The sequence below is a fragment of the Hemiscyllium ocellatum genome, chromosome 47 (genome assembly GCF_020745735.1).
Source record: "Hemiscyllium ocellatum isolate sHemOce1 chromosome 47, sHemOce1.pat.X.cur, whole genome shotgun sequence".
In the NCBI taxonomy this organism is placed as follows: Eukaryota; Metazoa; Chordata; class Chondrichthyes; order Orectolobiformes; family Hemiscylliidae; genus Hemiscyllium; species Hemiscyllium ocellatum.
The window spans coordinates 5,672,501-5,692,162 of NC_083447.1; the positions used below are offsets into that span (position 1 = coordinate 5,672,501).

A 19,662-nucleotide genomic window follows, 5' to 3' on the forward strand; every position below is an offset into this window, starting at 1 on the left:
GCATGTTTCCCCCAGTAGGCTGGGAGATTTGTGTGTGAATTGAAGACTGTAAGTTCCAGGCTCAGTAAACACTAGCAATCCCTCTCTCACACACACAGAGGGAGGGAGGGAGAGAGAGAATACCTCCGGCCAGCCACTCCCTGTCAATTTCCAGTGGGAATATTAAACAGCTTGAGGGGTGGAGACTAAAATATCTTCCCAGTCTAATTGCATTCATATATTTTAGAAAATGAAGTCTCTAAGTTGTTACTAACTCGCTTCTTTTTTAAAAAATACGTATCAAATTCTGAGATGTGAAAGGAAATACCTTTCTGCATGGCCAGTTCTTGCAATCTGCAAATTCAATTTCCCGAAATACGCTGTACATTTCAGTATTGGTAACTGGAGTTGGCTTTTCAATATTATTAATGGGGGTGGGGGAGAGCTACAGACAACTTTTATCACTCCTTCATTAATGGACAGCCTTCTCCCGATCGATCCATTTCAGAAACAGATCAATTTTCCCCCTGAGTGGGGCTTTTGTGGGGGGAGGGTGACATCTAGAACGGGAGGGGTCAAACCAGAGAGAGTTTTGAATCTCTCATTTTCACACACAGACTGCCGAGTGTATTTGAGACGACCACCCCAAACCCTTCAGCCTCTCCCCCCACAACAACCAAAATAAAATCGCTGCATCACACACACAGTGAGAGACCAACTGCTTGTGTTGTGGTGAGGTGTGTGTGAGTGTGTGGGGGGGGGGGGGTGGATTTTAGATAGAAATCCCAGCAAAAGACACAGATAGACACACACAGATCGACACAGACACACACACAGATCGACACAGACACACGCACAGACACTCAGAGATAGATACAGAGACACGTAGACACAGATAGACACAGTCACACACAGACCAATACACAGAGACGGACACACACACACACACAGATACAGATATATACATACAGACACAGCCACATGCACGCACACACAGATACAGAGAGATACACTCACACACACACACACAGATAGATAGATACACAGAGACGGACACACACACACACAGATAGATACAGCTACACACAGGCACAGAGAGAAATAGACATTTTCACAGATACAGAGAGACACAGATAGAGACAGCCACACGCAGACACACACAGTGAGAAAGACATACACACCGATAGATAGAGAGACACAGATAGACACACACAGATAGACACAACCACACACACACACAGATACAGAGAGAAATAGACATACACACCGATAGAGAGACACAGATAGACACACACACAGAGATACAGAGAGAAATAGACATACACACATACAGAGAGACAGATGGACACACGCATGCATACAGATGGATAGAGACAGATAGATACAGAGACAGACAGACACACTGGCGGCGGCGGCGGCTGTGCAGCGTCAGTTTCAGCCGCGATCCAACAGCCTTTTTTGTCAATTTCACAATGAAAGCGCAGCGCGGGTTCTCCCTCTCCCCTCTCCCTCCCTCCCCCTATCCCCTTCCCCGATCTCTCCCTCCCCCCCTCCCCTTTCCCCTACCCCTTTCTCGTACAGATGTATAGCTCAGACTTACTGGTGCGTTCAGGAGACTGTTGATCCCTGCTCCAGCCCCTCCTGTAAATATCCACAAGGGTCGCTGAAGCTGGCTGTGTTGTACCGAGGTGGGTGGGTGGGAGGGGGTGTTATATCCTTCCCCCTCCCCAGCCAGGATCCAGATCTTTTCCTTTCCCGTGCTGAGGCTGTAATGTTTCCCCCTTGCTGTATCTCTGTCTCCAGTATATCCTTCCCCAGGCCACCACACTCGCTCCCAGAACCCGCACAAGTTACAATGCAGCGCAGGCGCCAGTCTCCGATCCTGAATCCACCTCCCGCCTCCGCCTCCTTCCCCATTGGTCTACCCTCTCATTAAAATGTAAGGACCGTCCCAGCCCTCCACTGGTCACCTCCAACGTCAATCATACGTTGCAAGCAGCAAGGAAGAGGCCATTCGGCCCCTGATCGTCTGTGCTGTCATTCAGTAAGAGGACACATCAGGAGGTGGGGAAGTTGATGTTTCAGGTACAACCCTTCTCCAGGCCTTCAAGCACCTCCCTGATACTGCCTGCCTTGCTGTGTCCCTCTCCCTCCTGATGCTGCCTGCCTTGCTGTGTTCCCTCTCCCTCCTGATGCTGCCTGCCTTGCTGTGTCCCTCTCCCTCCTGATACTGCCTGCCTTGCTGTGTTCCCTCTCCCCCCTGCTACTGCCTGCCTTGCTGTGTCCCTCTCCCTCCTGATACTGCCTGCCTTGCTGTGTCCCTCTCCCCCCTGCTACTGCCTGCCTTGCTGTGTCCCTCTCCCTCCTGATGCTGCCTGCCTTGCTGTGTCCCTCCCCCTCCTGATACTGCCTGCCTTGCTGTGTCCCTCCCCCTCCTGACACTGCCTGCCTTGCTGTTTCCCCCTCCCTCCTGATACTGCCTGCCTTGCTGTGTTCCTCTCCCTCCTGATACTGCCTGCCTTGCTCTGTTCCCTCTCCCTCCTGATGCTGCCTGCCTTGCTGTGTTCCTCTCCCTCCTGATACTGCCTGCCTTGCTGTGTCCCTCTCCCTCCTGATGCTGCCTGCCTTGCTGTGTCCCTCTCCCTCCTGATACTGCCTGCCTTGCTGTGTCCCTCTCCCTCCTGATACTGCCTGCCTTGCTCTGTTCCCTCTCCCTCCTGATACTGCCTGCCTTGCTGTGTCCCTCTCCCTCCTGATACTGCCTGCCTTGCTCTGTTCCCTCTCCCTCCTGATACTGCCTGCCTTGCTCTGTTCCCTCTCCCTCCTGATACTGCCTGCCTTGCTGTGTCCCTCTCCCTCCTGATGCTGCCTGCCTTGCTGTGTCCCTCTCCCTCCTGATACTGCCTGCCTTGCTGTGTCCCTCTCCCTCCTGATGCTGCCTGCCTTGCTGTGTCCCTCTCCCTTCTGATGCTGCCTGCCTTGCTGTGTCCCTCTCCCTCCTGATGCTGCCTGCCTTGCTGTGTCCTCTACCTCCTGATACTGCCTGCCTTGCTGTGTCCCTCTCCCTCCTGATGTTGCCTGCCTTGCTGTGTCCCTCTCCCTCCTGATGCTGCCTGCCTTGCTGTGTCCCTCTCCCTCCTGATACTGCCTGCCTTGCTGTGTCCCTCTCCCTCCTGATACTGCCTGGCTTGCTGTATTCTCCCAGCCTCCTGCCAATCTACTTTGAATTCCAGTACCTTCAGTAATGTTTTGTCTCTATTCAAGAACAAATTGGCTGCTCTCCACCCTGCCAACACAACTCTCATTCACTTAAAGTTAAAAATCACACAACACCAGGTTATAGTCCAACAGGTTTAATTGGAAGCACTAGCTTTCACAGCGCTGCTCCTTCATCAGGTAGTTGTCCAAAAGCTAGTGCTTCCAATTAAACCTGTTGGAATGTAACCTGGTGTTGTGTGATTTTTTTTAAACTTTGTGCACCCCGACATCTCCAAATCCAACTCATTCATTCATGTTATCAACCTTCTTTCAGTGCCCGAGAGGGTGGCACTGCTGCCTCACAGCGCCAGCGACCCAGGTTCAACTCCGCCCTCGGGTGACTGTCTGTGTGGAGTTTGCACGTTCTCCCTGCGTCTGTGTGGGTTTTCTCTGAGTGCTCCTGTTTCCTCCCACAGTCCGAAGATGTGCAGGTTTGGATGGATTGGCCCTATGGGAAATTACCCATAGTGTCCAGGGATGTGCAAGTTAGGGTGGGTTGGCTAATGGGAAATTACCCATAGTGTCCAGGATGTGTGGGTTAGTATGGATTGGCCATGGGAAATTACCCATAGTGTCCAGGGATGTGTGGTTAGGGTGGATTGGCCATGGGAAATTATCCATAGTGTCCAGGGATGTGTGGGTTAGGATGGATTGGCCATGGGAAATTATCCATAGTGTCCAGGGATGTGCAAGTTAGGGTGGATTGGCCAATGGGACATTACCCATATTGTCCAGGGATGTGTGGGTTAGGGTGGATTGGCTAATGGGAAATTACTCATAGTGTCCAGGATGTGTGGGTTAGGGTGGATTGGCCATGGGAAATTATCCATAGTGTCCAGGAATGTGTGGGTTAGGATGGATTGGCCATGGGAAATTATCCATAGTGTTCAGGGATGTGTGGGTTAGGGTGGATTAGCCATGGGAAATTATCCATAGTGTCCAGGGATGTGTGGGTTAGGATGGATTGGCCATGGGAAATTATCCATAGTGTCCAGGGATGTGTGGGTTAGGATGGATTGGCCATGGGAAATTATCCATAGTGTCCAGGGATGTGTGGGTTAGGGTGGATTGGCCATGGGAAATTACCCATAATGTCCAGGGATGTGTGGGTTAGGATGGATTGGCCATGGGAAATTACCCATAATGTCCAGGGATGTGTGGGTTAGGTTGGATTGGCCATGGGAAATTATCCATATTGTCCAGAGATGTGCAAGTTAGGGTGGGTTTGCCATGGGAAATTGTCCCATAGTGTCCGGGGATGTGTGGGTTAGGGTGGATTAGCCATGGGAAATTATCCATATTGTCCAGGAATATGTGGGTTGGCCATGAGAAATTGTCCCATAGTGTCCAGGCATGTGTGGGTTAGCCAATGGGAAATTACCCATAGTGTCCAGGGATGTGTGTGTTAGGGCAGGTTGGCCATGGGAAATTGTCCAGGGATGTGCAGGTTAGTTGGGCTAGCCGTGGGAAATGCAGGGTTATGGGCTGGGGGTTGGGATACTCTTTCCAGGATGGGCGTGGACTTAATGGGCCAAATGGCCTACTTCCACACTGTAGGGACTCTATGATTATTAGGCCATTCGGCCCATTGAGTCTGTTCCACCATTCGCTCTTGGCTGATATGCTTCACGACCCGATTCTGCTGCCTGGAAGCCAATCGGCCCATCACATCTGTCCTGGCTCTTGAGAGGAATTTTGCCCCGCTTTCTATCCCAGCCTCCTGCACAAACCAATCCCGTACAAACTCTGTCGGATTGCTTTCTCAAAGTTGGAATTGGATGCCACTGACCTCCTCTTAGGCCCGGGATGGAGGGTGATATTCCGATGGGTTCTGACACACGGCTGCCTGGATGCTGTGGGAGGGTGGGACACCCTTGCTGGCTTGGGGTAGGCGGGCTGCTCGGAGGTTGGTAACTCTCGCTTCCTCTCGGACATGGTTCCCAACGGAGTCCCCCGCTGTCTTCCTGAACCAACCTGCTCCGTGTTACTCAGGAGACGGGAATGTCCAAGTCTACGTGATGCCTTGACAAGAGACCCAAAGTATTCCCACTGCCCCCCCCCCTCCCTTCCCCCCCCCCTGCAGTCTCTTGTCACCAGTCTGCATTGAGTAATCATTCTGGGAGGGATGGGGAGCAGAACCTGGTCAAAAGATCCCACCCGCTGGAGCTGGGTCTGTGTAATTAGTGAGTCTACATCTGCTCAGCACCTTATCTAACCACTTCATTCGGACTATCTTGCAGAGGCTTTTCCTGGTGGAACTTTTCCTGCGTTTATAGAACAGAATCCCCACTGTGTGGAAACAGGCCACTCAGCCCAACAAGTCACCACAACCCTCCCAACAGCGTCCCACCCAGACCCATCCCCTTACCCTATCTAACCCTACACAGCTTGCGTGTCCCTGGACTCTATGGAGTATTTAGCACAGCCAATCCACACTAACCTGCACGTCCCTGGGCACTACAGGACAATTTAGCACAGCCAATCCACACTAACCTGCACACCCCTGGGCACTACAGGACAATTTAGCACAGCCAATCCACACTAATCTGCACACCCCTGGGCACAACAGGACAATTTAGCACGGCCAATCCACCCTGACCTGTACATCTTTGGACTGTGGGAGGAAACCAGAGCACCCGGAGGAAACCCACACAGACACAGGGAGAATGTGCAAACTCCACACACAGACAGTCACCCGAAGGTGGAATTGAACCTGGGACCCTGGTGCTGTGAGGCAGCGGTGCTAACCGCTGAGGTACTGTAGGTTGTCCAAATTTTCAAGGATCTTCCAACTCAGTGCAGCTTTAACCTTGACTTTGAGATCCTGAACACTTTCACCCTCAGTCGGTTGGTATTCTGCTTTCTAGGTTTGAGCAATCTCCCTGTCATTCTAGATGAATTTCTGGAGGATGTGGGGGATAGTGAGGAGCCATCTAGAGGACGGGCTATTTCAGATCTAGTATTATGCAATGAAAGAGGGTGGATTAACAATTTTGGAGCAAATTATTGCAGATGCCAGAGTCTGAAAACAACAAATGCTGGAGATCACAGCAGGTCAGGCAGCATCTGTGGAGAGGGAGCAAGCTAATGTTCCGAGGACTAAACTGTGACCTTCAGCGTTTGTTGTTTTCAATTCAAAATCTCATTTCTCCTCAACTCTTTGCCTGATCGTTTTAAATGCATTGCTTCTGGTTCACCCTCTTTCATTGCATAATACTAGATCTGAAATAGCCCGTCCTCTAGATGGCTCCTCACTATCCCCCACATCCTCCAGAAATTCATCTAGAATGACAGGGAGATTGCTGAAACCTAGAAAGCAGAATACCAACCGACTGAGGGTTAAAGTGTTCAGGATCTCAAAGTCAAGGTTAAAGCTGCACTGAGTTGGAAGATCCTTGAAGATTTAGCACTGCTGCCTCACGGCTCTGTCAAAACCCACATCAGTTTAAACCCACCCCACACATCTGGTGTCTTTTAGGGAAGGAAATTGCCACTGTCACCTGGCCTGGTCTATACGTGACTCCAGACCCACAGCAATGGGGTTGACATTTAACAGCCTTCTGGGTAATTAGGGCAATAAATGCTGACTCAGCGAGCGAGAATGAATTGTAAGTAGCAAGGACAATCAGTTTGGCTGCAGCAGTACAGAGTTCAGTTCAACAGGTACATCGGCAACAAGCCTTGGTGTTAATGGTCAATACTTCCTGCAGAGCAAAACTAAACAAATCCTATTGGGAATTCAGGAAAAACATCTTATGGCAGCAAGTAGGAATGTCAGGCCTATAGGGAGAGGCGGAGGTGAATAGAGTCAATATATTGAAGGGAGCGGGGTGTGGGAAAGTGGATAAACGTGAGGGAGAAGGAATAGAAGAATGGGAGGAGGAGGAGTGCTGGTTAGATTACTAGATTAGATTACAGTGTGGAAACAGGCCCTTCGGCCCAACAAGTCCACACTGACCCACCAAAGCGCAACCCACCCATACATTTACCCCTTACCTAACACTACGGGCAATTTATCCTGGCCAATTCACCTGACCCGCACATCTTTGGACTGTGGGAGGAAACTGGAGCACCCGGAGGAAACCCACGCAGACACAGGGAGAACGTGCAAACTCCACACAGTCAGTCGCCTGAGGTGGGAATTGAACCTGGGTCTCAGACGCTGTGAGACAGCAGTGCTAACCACTGTGCCGCCGTGCCGCCCACTAAGGGTTAGAGAAGGCTCATGTACTGCAGGAAGACCAGCACAGAACTGATGGGCCAAATGGCCTGTGCTGTAAACGCTACTTAATAAATATAGCTAAGAAGGAAGGTTGGATAGACTGTGTTTGTTTTCACTGGAGTTTCAGCAGGGTGCGACCTGACAGAAGGTTATAAGATTGTGAATGGCATGGACAGCATGAGGCTTTCTCCCCAGGGTGGAGGGGTCAATTACTCAGGGACACAGGTTCAAGGTATGGGGCGGGGGGAGATGTGTGAGGCAGGGTTTTTCACACAAAGGATGGTGAATACTTGGAACACACCGCCAGAGGAGATGGTGGAAGCTGCCACAATAGCAGCATTGAAGAAACACCTGGACTATACGTGGACAGGAAAGGATTGGGTGGATAGGGATCCTGTATGTGAAGACAGTTTTAGGATGGAAGGGCAAAATATGTTGGCACAGGATTGGAGGGCCGAAGGGTCTGGTTCTGTACTGTAATGTCCTTTGCTGTAATATTGGAGAGTGTAACAGGCAGATATACCCAGACTGTCCCCTCTATTCAACTGCTGTAACCTTCCCTCAATTTGTAAAGTTGTGGCTGCTAACTGCTCCCATTAAAAACTGGGGATGCTTTTTTTTAATTGCATCCTGACTAGGGGCAGTTTTAAGGGGACGTGCAATCAGCTACCTCAGAAATGATTGCGTTTTTGGCTCAGATAAGATTTTCTAGACAGCTGGGGCTGGAAATAATCCTGCTTCCCTTTGAAACTGTTCCAGGGTGAAGCAGACAAAAGGAAAACAAGTTGTCAGTGCCGCTGAGCTGAACCAGACTGTGGTCACATCCTGCCCCCTAGCTCCAACCCATCTGCTACGTGGTCCTGAGCCAAGGGTCCCCATTTGCGCCTGTATCTCACACAGGCTGATCTGTCCGGGATGAAATTCAAGGGTTTGGAACAGGCTCCCAGTCTCAATGCTCGATAGATTCAGGCCACACAGACATTTGTCAGGTACGTGTTTCGAGGATGTAATGCACATTGAAACGATATCCTTGTGACCCCAGGTTGGGGTCAGCAAAAAGGAAGGAAAGGGAGGGACAATCACCGTAGAGAGGCGCTGAGATGATTTGTACACAGCAAGATCCCATAAAGAGCAACGCGGCAATGACCACGCCATCTACTTTCCTGATGTCGGTGGGGGGGGTCGGTTGAGAAGAGAAACTGAAGAGAAAGGGGGATGCTCGAAATCAAAAATAGAAACAGAAATGGCTGGAAAAAGCTCAGCAGGTCTGGCAGCGTCGCATAGAGGTGTACAGCACGGAAACAGACCCTTCGGCCCAACTCATCCATGCCGACCAGATATCCTAACCTAATCTAATCCCACCTGCCAGCACCCGGCCCATATCCCTCCAAACCCTTCCTGTTCATATACCCATCCAAATGCTTTTTAAATGTTACAATTGTACCAGCCCCCACCACATCCTCTGTAGCACCCTTTGCATGAAAAAATTGCCCCTCAGGTCCCTTTTAACTTTTTCCCCTCTCACCCTAAACCTATGCCCTCTAGCTCTCAACTCCCCCAGCCCAGGGAAGGGACTTTGTCTATTCACCCTATCCATGCCCCTCGTGATTTTATAAACCTCTATGAGGTCACCCCTCAGCCTCCGATGCTCCAGGGAAAACAGCCCCAGCCTGTTCAGCCCCTCCCTGTAGCTCAGATCCTCCAACCCTGGCAACATCCTTGTAAATCTTTTCTGAACCCTTTTCAAGTTTACAACATCCCTCCGATAGGAAGGAGAGCAGAATGTATGAAGAGAGGGTTAATATTTGGGGTCCAGTGACCCTTACTCAAAACAGCAATTTGTAGCTCGGACAGTGTTAGCTTATGTGCCGAAGATAGGGTGGGGGGAGAGGAGAAGGAGTAAATGATAGCTGGGGATACAGCCCAGAGAGAAACGGGAGAAGGTTAAACAAATTGGGTCTGGAATATATAAGATTGAGAGGTAATCTGACGGAAACAAATAAGATTCTTAGGTAACAACAATGACTGCAGACGCTGGAAACCACATTCTGGATCAGTGGTGCTGGAAGAGCACAGCAGGTCAGGCAGCATCCAACGAGCAGCGAAATCGACGTTTTGGACAAAAGCCCTTCATCAGGAATAAAGGCAGTGAGCCTGAAGCGTGGAGAGATAAGCTAGAGGAGGGTGGGGGTGGGGAGAAAGTAGCATAGAGTACAATGGGTGAGTGGGGGAGGGGATGAAGGTGATAGGTCAGGGAGGAGAGGGTGGAGTGGATAGGTGGAAAAGGAGCTAGGCAGGTAGGACAAGTCCGGACAAGTCATGGGGACAGTGCTGAGCTGGAAGTTTGGAACTAGGATGAGGTGGGGGAAGGGGAAATGAGGAAGCTGTTGAAGTCCACATTGATGCCCTGGGGTTGAAGTGTTCCGAGGCGGAAGATGAGGCGTTCTTCCTCCAGGCGTCTGGTGGTGAGGGAGCGGCGGTGAAGGAGGCCCAGGACCTCCATGTCCTCAGCAGAGTGGGAGGGGGAGTTGAAATGTTGGCCCACGGGGCGGTGTGGTTGATTGGTGCGGGTGTCCTGGAGATGATCCCTAAAGCGCTCTGCTAGGAGGCACCCAGTCTCTCCAATGTAGAGGAGACCGCATCGGGAGCAACGGATTCAATAAACGATATTAGTGGATGTGCAGGTAAAACTTTGATGGATGTGGAACGCTCCTTTAGGGCCTTGGATAGAGGTGAGGGAGGAGGTGTGGGCTCAGGTTTTGCAGTTCCTGCGGTGGCAGGGGAAGGTGCCAGGATGGGAGGGTGAGTTGTAGGGGGGTGCGTGGACCTGACCAGGTAGTCACGGAGGGAACGGTCTTTGCGGAAGGCGGAAAGGGGTGGGGAAGGAAATATATCTCTGCTGGTGGGGTCTTTTTGGAGGTGGCGGAAATGTCGGCGGATGATTTGGTTTATGCGAAGGTTGGTAGGGTGGAAGGTGAGCACCAGATTCTTAGGCAACTTGACAGGATAGACATGGAGAGGTCTTGTTTTCCCCTGCGGACCAGAGGACAGAATCTCAACACATGAGGTCGCCCATCTAAGACAGAGATGAGGGTGAATTTCTTATCTGAGGGGAGTGAATCTGTGGAATTCTTTACTGCAGGGAGCGGTTGAGGCTGGGTTATTCAGTCAGTGCCTATTCAGCCTCAACTGAAAATGTGTTGCTGGTTAAAGCACAGCAGGTTAGGCAGCATCCAAGGAATAGGAAATTCGACGTTTCGGGCATAAGCCCTTCATCAGGAATGCGGAGAGGGTGCCAGACAGGCTAAGATAAAAGGTAGGGAGGAGGGACTTGGGGGAGGGGTGATGGAGATGTGATAGGTGGAAGAAGGTCAAGGTGAGGGTGATAGGCCGGAGTGGGGTGGGGGCGGAGAGGTCAGGAAGAAGATTGCAGGTTAGGAGGGCGGTGCTGAGTTGAGGGAACCGACTGAGACAAGGTGGGGGGAGGGGAAATGAGGAAACTGGAGAAATCTGAGTTCAGGCTTCCCTTTTAACCGCAAACCTTTCAGTCTCAGTAACAGCCTCGGCAGCACTGTGGCTCAGTGGTTAGCACTGCTGCCTCACAGCACCAGGGACCTGGTTCGATTCCAACCTTGGTTGACTGTCTGTGTGGAGTTTGCACCAGTTTCCTCCCACAATCCAAAGATGTACAGGTTAGGGCGGATTGGCCGTGCTAAATTGCCTGTAATGTTAGGTGAAGGGGGTAAATGTAGGGGAATGGGTCTGGGTGGGTTGCGCTTCGGAGGGTCAGTGTGGGCTCATTGGGCTGAAGGGTTTCCACACTGTAAGTAATCTAATCAAACAAGAGAAAAAGCAAAGACAGCATTAAAATGGGCTGGCATTTAAGATAAAAGGGAATGGACATAGTGGAAGGAGTAGCCAGGCCAATTAGAAATTAATATCAGGATTTAAACATGGGGGTGGGGGAGCCTGGCTGGGGTAGTAAATGAATGTTTTGCATCTGTCTTTATCTGTAGGTCATGGTGGAACAGGGGGAGGGGGTGGTGGTGTTTCAGATGCTTGAAGGATTTACATTTGATCAGGAAATGATTTTGGATGGACTGTCTAAAGTTAAGAGTTGATAAAGCACTGGGACCAGATTGGATAAGGATGACAAGGGTGGAAAGACAGTGTGAGGATGTTTGACACAATTCTCCTGTAGTTTTCTTTAGAATCGGATGGTGCCAGAAAGTGAAGAATTCCAAATGTTCAAAAAGACACGCAAAGATTGACCCAGCAACTATAGCTACTGGGAAGCTGGATGAAACAATCATTTGGGACGGGAATCATTTTTGCTAGATCTTGGTTATTTAAGGTTGGAGGAGGAGCGCCTCATCTTCCGCCTGGGAACCCTCCAACCACAAGGGATGAACTCAGATTTCTCCAGTTTCCTCATTTCCCCTCCCCCCACCTTGTCTCAAATCCCTCGAACTCAGCACCGCCTTCCTAACCTGCAATCTTCTTACTGACCTCTCCGCCCCCACCCCACTCCGGCCTATCACCCTCACCTTGACCTCCTTCCACCTATCACATCTCCATCGCCCTTCCCCCAAGTCCCTCCTCCCTACCTTTTATCTTAGCCTGCTGGACACACTTTCCTCATTCCTGATGAAGGGCTTATGCCCGAAACGTCGAATTTCCTGTTTCTTGGATGCTGCCTGACCTGCTGCGCTTTTCCAGCAACACATTTTCAGCTCTGATCTCCAGCAGCTGCAGACCTCACTTTCTCCTCGTTATTTAAGGAAAGCCAACATGGATTGGTGAAGGACAAGGTGTGTTTAACTGATCGATTTATTGTTGTCATTTGTACCAAGGTACAGTGAAAAGTGTTGTTTAGTGTGCTTTTACAGACAGATGGACCCATACAGAGTGCACCAGGCTAGAAGGACAGAGTGCAGTACACAGTGCTTGAGATAATAGCTTGTTCTGTCTCCATGGATGCTGCCTGACTCGCTGTGATCTCCAGCATTTGTTGTTTTCAGTGAAGAATACAGTGTTATAGTCACGGAGAAAGCGCAGAGAAAGATCAGAATTAACATTAAAGAGGTCGGTTCAAAACAACAGGGAAGAAGCTGTTCTTGAATCTGTTTGTACATGTACACAAACTTTTATAACTTACGCCCAATGGAAGGGGGTGGAAGAGAGTACAACTGGGGCGGGAGGGGTCTCTTTGATGATGTAGGTCACTTTCCCGAGGCAGTGGGAAGTACAGACGGAGTCAGTGGAACGGAGGCTGGTTTCCATGTTGGACTGACTCTCTGTGGATTCCTGCAGTCCTGGGCAGAACTGTTGCCTTACCAAACGGTGATGCATGTTTTCAATGGTATCTGGTAGCTAGGTCAAGAATCTTGCTGAAGTTTTCTTTGTCGGGGTAGCAGGGAGATCAAGGAGGGTAACACCGTTGAAGTGGTGTGCACGGACTTCCAGAAGGCATTTGATACAGCGCTCTACAACAGACTTGTCAGCAAAATGGAATAAAGGGACGTTTACAAACTTGGACACAAAGTTAGCTGAGTGACAGAGAAAAAGAGGGTCATAATGACTGGAAATGTTTTTGGAATGGGAAAGGGAATGTGGTATCAGAACCTTTACGCTGCTCAAAACGTAGAAATGATCTAGACTTTGGGGAAAAGAGCACAATGTCAAAACTTGCAGATGATGCAGAACTTGGAGACATTGTGAATGGAGAGGAGGGTGGGGTGGAACCACAGAGGGACAGATTCTGGATCAGTGGTGCTGGAAGAGCACAGCAGTTCAGGCAGCATCCAAAGTGCAGCGAAATCGACGTTTCAGGCAAAAGCCCTTCATCAAGAATGGACAGAGACAGGTTGATGGAACGAATGGGCAGTGGCAGGTGAAATGTCATTTAGGTCGGTGGTGTCGGAGAACAGAGAGACTGGGAGGTTCAGGTACACAGTTCTTTGAAGGTTGCAACACAGGGTGGTTAAGAAGGCGTTTAGCACGCTTACCTTCATTGCTGAGATCTTTTAAGTAAAGGAGTTAGGATGTGACGCTGGGGGTCGTACAGGACATTGGTGAGGCCTTGTCTGGAGTACTGTGTCCAGTTCTGGTCACCCAGTTGTGGGAAGGAGATTATTAAGCTGGAGGGGGTTCAGAAAATTAATTACCAGGACGTTGCTGGAAATCGAGGGGTTGGAGTTATAAGGAGAAGTTGGATCGGTTGGGATTTGTTTACACTGGAGTATAAGAGGTTGAGGGGGGACTTTATAGAGGTTTATAAAATCATGAGGGGTATAGATAAGGTGTTTGGCAGGTGTCTTTTCCCTAGGGTGGGGGATTTCAAGACCAGGACGCACATTTTTAAGGAGAAAGGTTTAAACAAGACCTGAGGGGCAATTTTTTTTTACAGGGAGAGGGGATGGCATGTGGAACGTACTTCCAGAGGAAGCAGTGGGTACAGTGGCAATGTTTAACAGACATTTGGACAAGGATATGAATAGGGAAAGGTCTGGAGGGATCTGAGCTAGAAGTAGGCAGGTGGGACTACTTTAGTTTGGGATTACGGTTGGCATGGAGTGGTTGGGCTGAAGGGTCTGTTTCTGTGCTGGATGATTCTAATCCAGAGAAGAGTGAAATGATTGATTGTGGGAGAGAGAGCAAAGATACAAACTAAAGTGCATGACTGTAAACTGGGTGCAGGAGCAGACATACCTTGGGCTATATGTGCTTAAATCACTGAGGTGTGAACAGAGTGAGCCATTAAACAGACAGCACTGTGATCAGGGCATGGAACAGGGTTGTGAATGCATGGAATGCGTTCCCAGTGGTAGCAGAGTCATTAGGGACATTTAAGTGACTGCTGGACATGCACATGGATAGCAGTGAGTTGAGGGGTGCGTAGGTTAAGTTACGATATTTTACATTAGGATTAAATCTCGGCACAACATTGTGGGCCAAAGGGCCTGTTCTGCGTTGTACTTTTCTACTAGATTAGATTACTTAGTGTGGAAACAGGCCCTTCGGCCCAACAAGTCCACACCGACCCGCCGAAGCGCATACCACCCCAGACCCATAATCCTACATTTACCCCTCACCTAACACTACAGACAATTTAGCACGGCCAATTCACCTAATCTGGTGATTTTTGGACTGTGGGAGGAAACCGGAGCACCCGGAGGACACCCACGCAGACACGGGGAGAACGTGCAAACTCCACACAGAGAGTCGCCTGAGGTGGGAATTGAACCCGGATCTCCGGCGGTGTGAGGTAGTAGTGCTAACCACTGTGCCACCGTGCCGCCCACCAATGTTCTATGAATTGTAAAAGCAGGGAAATGACATTAAGCCTGTGAAAGCGACTGGTTTAGCTCTGCTGGAGTTACTAGGGTGCAGTTCTGCGCACCACGTTTTAGGAGTGATGTGGACGTGCCGATGTTGGACTGGGGTAGACAAGGTGAGAAGTCACACGACACCAGGTTATAGTCCAACAGGTTTACTTAAAATCACAAGCTTTCAGAGCGTTGCGATTTTACATAAACCTGTTGGATTGTAACCTGGTGTTGTGAGACTTCTGATATTTAGCAAGGACTTGAAAGCATGACAGCAGAAAAGATTCATGACGCTGGTTGTATAGACAAGGAACTTCGGTGAACAGACCGGAGGAGATTGGATTGGCTTCCTGACAGAAGTCATAGAACCCCTACAGTGTGGAAACAGGCCCTTCGGCCCAACACGTCCACACTAACCCTCCGAAGAGTAACCCACCCAGACCCATTCCCCTACCTTATTATCATATATTTCCCCTCTGACCGATGCACCTAACCCACACATCCCTGGACACGATGGGCAATTTCCCATGGCCAATTCACCCTGATCTGCACATCTCTGGACTGCAAGAGGAAACTGCAGCACTCAGAAGAGACCCACGCAGACATGGGGAGAATGTGCAAACTCCACGCAGACAATCATCCCGAGGGTGGAATCAAGGCTGAGAGGAAGTCTGAGAAAGATCAGAATCACGAGGAGTCTGGACATAGCAAAGAGGGAGTGAGCACCCTCCCCCCCCCCAAACCCCAACACACACGAAAAAAATCAAGAGGACGTGGATTCGAATTGATTTCAAAAGAAACAAATGTGAGGTTAGAGAGAAAGCGACTGCTTCAGATCTGGAATGCTCTTTCTGGAAGGGTGCTGGTTCTGTTGTAATGTGTCCTTAAGTACAGGAGTACAGAGAAAGTGTTTATGGTGCCATACATTTTTTATTTATTCATTCATGGGATGAGGGCATCATTGGCCAGGCAGCAATTATTATCTATCCCTAATTGCCCAGAGGGTAATTAAGAGCCAATCACATCGCTGTGGGCGTGCAGTCACATGTCAGGCCAGACTGGGTAAGGATGGCCGTTTCCTTCCCTAAAGGCATTAGTGAACCATAGAGATGTATAGCACGGAAACAGACCCTTCGGTCCAACTCATCCATGCCGACCAGCTATTCCAACCCAATCTAGTCCCACCTGCCAGCACCCGGCCCATATCCCTCCAAACCCTTCCTATTCATATACCCATCCAAATGCCTCTTAAATGTTGCAATTATACCAGCCTCCACCACTTCCTCTGGCAGCTCATTCCACACACATACCACCCTCTGAGTGAAAATGTTGCCCCTTAGGTCTCTTTTATATCTTTCCCCTCTCACCCTAAACCTATGCCCTCTAGTTCTGTACTCCCCTACCCCAGAGTAAAGACCTTGTCTAGTTACCCTATCCATGCCCCTCATAATTTTATAAACCTCTATAAGGTCATGCCTGAGCCTCTGACGCTCCAGGGAAAACAGCTCCAGCCAGTTCAGCCTCTCCAAACCAGAAAGGATTTTGACTTTTAATTCCAGATTTTTGTTTCATTGAATTCAAATTCCACCATCTGTCATGGTAGGATTCAAACTGGGTCCCCAGCACATTAGCTGGGATAAAACTGCACCATCTTAGGGTCAAAGATACCCAGGTACAAAACCAACTAAGGTACAAAGTTAGTAAGAGAAACAGGAGTTAAAAAGTTAAGCATTGCTTCATAGAAAAGTAGAGAAGTAAAGAAATTGTCAATATTAAATTCTTTCAGAGTTTAGAGAATGAAAGAACAAGTTAAAAGTTTAACAAGTCGGTTCATGTGAGACATTGGAAGATTAATTAAATGGAGAAATAGTGTAAAAGAGAATGGCGCTAAGGCATGATGCTCATTCAGACAGTCAGTGCCAGTACAATAGGAAAGGTTAGAGTGGGGCTGGAAAAGCACAGCAGGTCGGGCAGCATCCGGGGAGCAGGAAATTCAACCTTTCGGGTAAAAGCCCTTCATCAGGAATGAGGCAGGGAGCCTCGGGGGTGGAGAGATAAATGTCAGTACAGTGCTCTGAAATGGTCTCCTTGTGCGGCACCAACAATTCTGTGATTCCGGTTAGGATCGGGAACGTTCTGCCCTGACAGTGTGGCAGAGGCAGCTTCAATCCCAGAGGGAACCGCAGCTATTTACCGAGTCACCCAAACCAGACACACCGTCTGGAGCCGGCGCCACTCAAAGCCGGTCCTCCTGCCTCAGAGGTAGGGACACTGCCCCAAGAGCTCCCTCTGCCTGTAAAGGGAATGTTTGCAGGATTACGGGGAGAGGCAGTGAGCGAACCGCTCGGTCTGAGAGCTAGGATGGACACACCAGGTGGAAGGGTCTCCTGTGGGCACTCTGTGATGCTGTGAAATGGAACGTGCATTTTTACAAGTGACTAAATTCAGAAGAACATTTGAGCTTTGGTGCTTTGTTTGGGGTGGAGGAGGGGGCTGGTTTGTGGTCCTTGTTGTGAGAGCTGAGAGGGGCTGGATTCTTCTCGTTCTGAAAGATTTGGAAGTTGACTTCCCTGGAAAACTGCAGCCACTGAGTGTACTGCAACTGCTCATCACGTTAAATTATTCATGGCTCACTGACATGCTCATGACATCAATAAGAATCTCAATTTCAAATCTCTCATGGGGCGGAAATCAGACCTAAATACACCTCTGCCTCCTCCCCCCAGCGTGGGATTACAACAATAAGAAGTTGCATTAACATAGCACCTTTCAATACAGTAAAATGTTTCACGTAAATGTAAATTAGACCAAATTTGATTTGGAGCCGCGTCAGGACATATTAGGACCGGAAGATTTTTTTTGACTGTGAACATGTGAAATACAAGTAGGAGTAGGCCATTCAGCCTTGAATCTGCTGCCCCATTCAATACCATCATTACAAGAATGATACCTGGACTTCAGGGTTAAGTTATGAGGAGACATTATACAAAAGCGAGGTAAAAACAATGACTGCAGATGCTGGAAACCAGATTCTGGATCAGTGGTGCTGGAAGAGCACAGCAGTTCAGCGAAATCGACGTTTCGGGCAAAAGCCCTTCATCAGGAATAAAGGCAGTGAGCCTGAAGCGTGGAGAGATAAGCTAGAGGAGGGTGGGGGTGGGGAGAAAGTAGCATAGAGTACAATGGGTGAGTGGGGGAGGGGATGAAGGTGATAGGTCAGGGAGGAGAGGGTGGAGTGGATAGTGGAAAAGGAGACAGGCAGGTAGGACAAGTCCGGACAAGTCATGGGGACAGTGCTGAGCTGGAAGTTTGGAACTCGGGTGAGGTGGGGGAAGGGGAAATGAGGAAACTGTTGAAGTCCACATTGATGCCCTGGGGTTGAAGTGTTCCGAGGCGGAAGATGAGGCGTTCTTCCTACAGGCGTTTGGTGGTGAGGGAGCGGCGATGAAGGAGGCTCAGGACCTCCATGTCCTCGGCAGAGTGGGAGGGGGAGTTGAAATGTTGGGCCACGGGGAGGTGTGGTTGATTGGTGCGGGTGTCCCGGAGATGATCCCTAAACCGCTCTGCTAGGAGGCGCCCAGTCTCCCCAATGTAGAGGAGACCGCATCGAGATCAACGGATACAATAAATGATATTAGTGGACGTGCAGGTAAAACTTTGATGGATGTGGAAGGCTCCTTTAGGGCCTTGGATAGAGGTGAGGGAGGAGGTGTGGGCGCAGGTTTTACAGTTCCTGCGATGGCAGGGGAAAGTGCCAGGATGGGAGGGTGGGTTGTAGGGAGGCGTGGACCTGACCAGGTAGTCACGGAGGGAACAGCCTTTGCGGAAGGCGGAAAGGGGTGGGGAGGTAAATATATTCCTGGTGGTGGGGTCTTTTTGGAGGTGGCGGAAATGTCGGCGGATGATTTGGTTTATGCGAAGGTTTGTAGGGTGGAAGGTGAGCACCAGGGGCGTTCTGTCCTTGTTACGGTTGGAGGGGTGGGGTCTGAGGGCAGAGGTGCGGGATGTGGACGAGATGCATTGGAGAGCATCTTTAACCACGTGGGAAGGGAAAGTGCGGTCTCTAAAGAAGGAGGCCATCTGGTGTGTTCTGTGGTGGAACTGGTCCTCCTGGGAGCAGATACGGTGGAGACGAAGGAATTGGGAATACGGGATGGCATTTTTGCAAGAGGTAGGGTGGGAAGAGGTGTAATCCAGGTAGCTGAGGGAGTCGGTGGGTTTGTAAAAAATATCAGTGTCAAGTCGGTCGTCATTAATGGAGATGGAGAGGTCCAGGAAGGGGAGGGAGGTGTCAGAGATGGTCCAGGTAAATTTAAGGTCAGGGTGGAATGTGTTGGTGAAGTTGATGAATTGCTCAACCTCCTCGCGGGAGCACGAGGTGGCGCCAATGCAGTCATCAATGTAGTGGAGGAAGAGGTGGGGAGTGATGCCGATATAACTATGGAAGATCAACTGTTCTACGTAGCCAACAAAGAGACAGGCATAGCTGGGGCCCATACGGGTGCCCATGGCTACCCCTTTGGTCTGGAGAAAGTGAGAGGATTCAAAGGAGAAATTGTTAAGGGTGAGGACCAGTTCGGCCAAAAGAATGAGTGTGTTTTTCTCTGGAATGCAGAAGGTTAAGGGGTGATCTGATCAAAATCGTCAAGATATTAACAGGAAGAGACAGGGTCGATGAAGATAAATGTTTGGGGATTCCAGAACTAGGGGCAGAGTCTGAGAATTAGGGTCTGGCGGTTCAGGAGAGATGTTAGGAAGCACTTACACACACACACACACACACACACACACACACACACACACACACACACACACACACACACACACACAACGTATGGAGACAGAGAGTTTTAAAGTCAGACGCACCCCTCAGAG

The 19,662-nt window shown here is 49.8% G+C and overlaps 1 protein-coding gene across 2 annotated transcripts in view; it reads right to left on the reverse strand.

Moving 5' to 3' along the window:
• The window catches only part of numbl (NUMB like endocytic adaptor protein), a 168,751-nt gene that overhangs the window by 123,600 nt on the left and 25,489 nt on the right, over nucleotides 1-19,662 (reverse strand). The window contains exon 1 of one of the 2 annotated variants that reach the window (XM_060856144.1): nucleotides 1,580-1,815. The exons of the other annotated variant lie outside the window; for it this stretch is intronic. The gene's annotated coding sequence lies outside the window, so the exon portion shown is untranslated. Of the gene's footprint in view, nucleotides 1-1,579; nucleotides 1,816-19,662 lie in introns of those variants that run through there. 2 annotated transcript variants of the gene reach the window in all.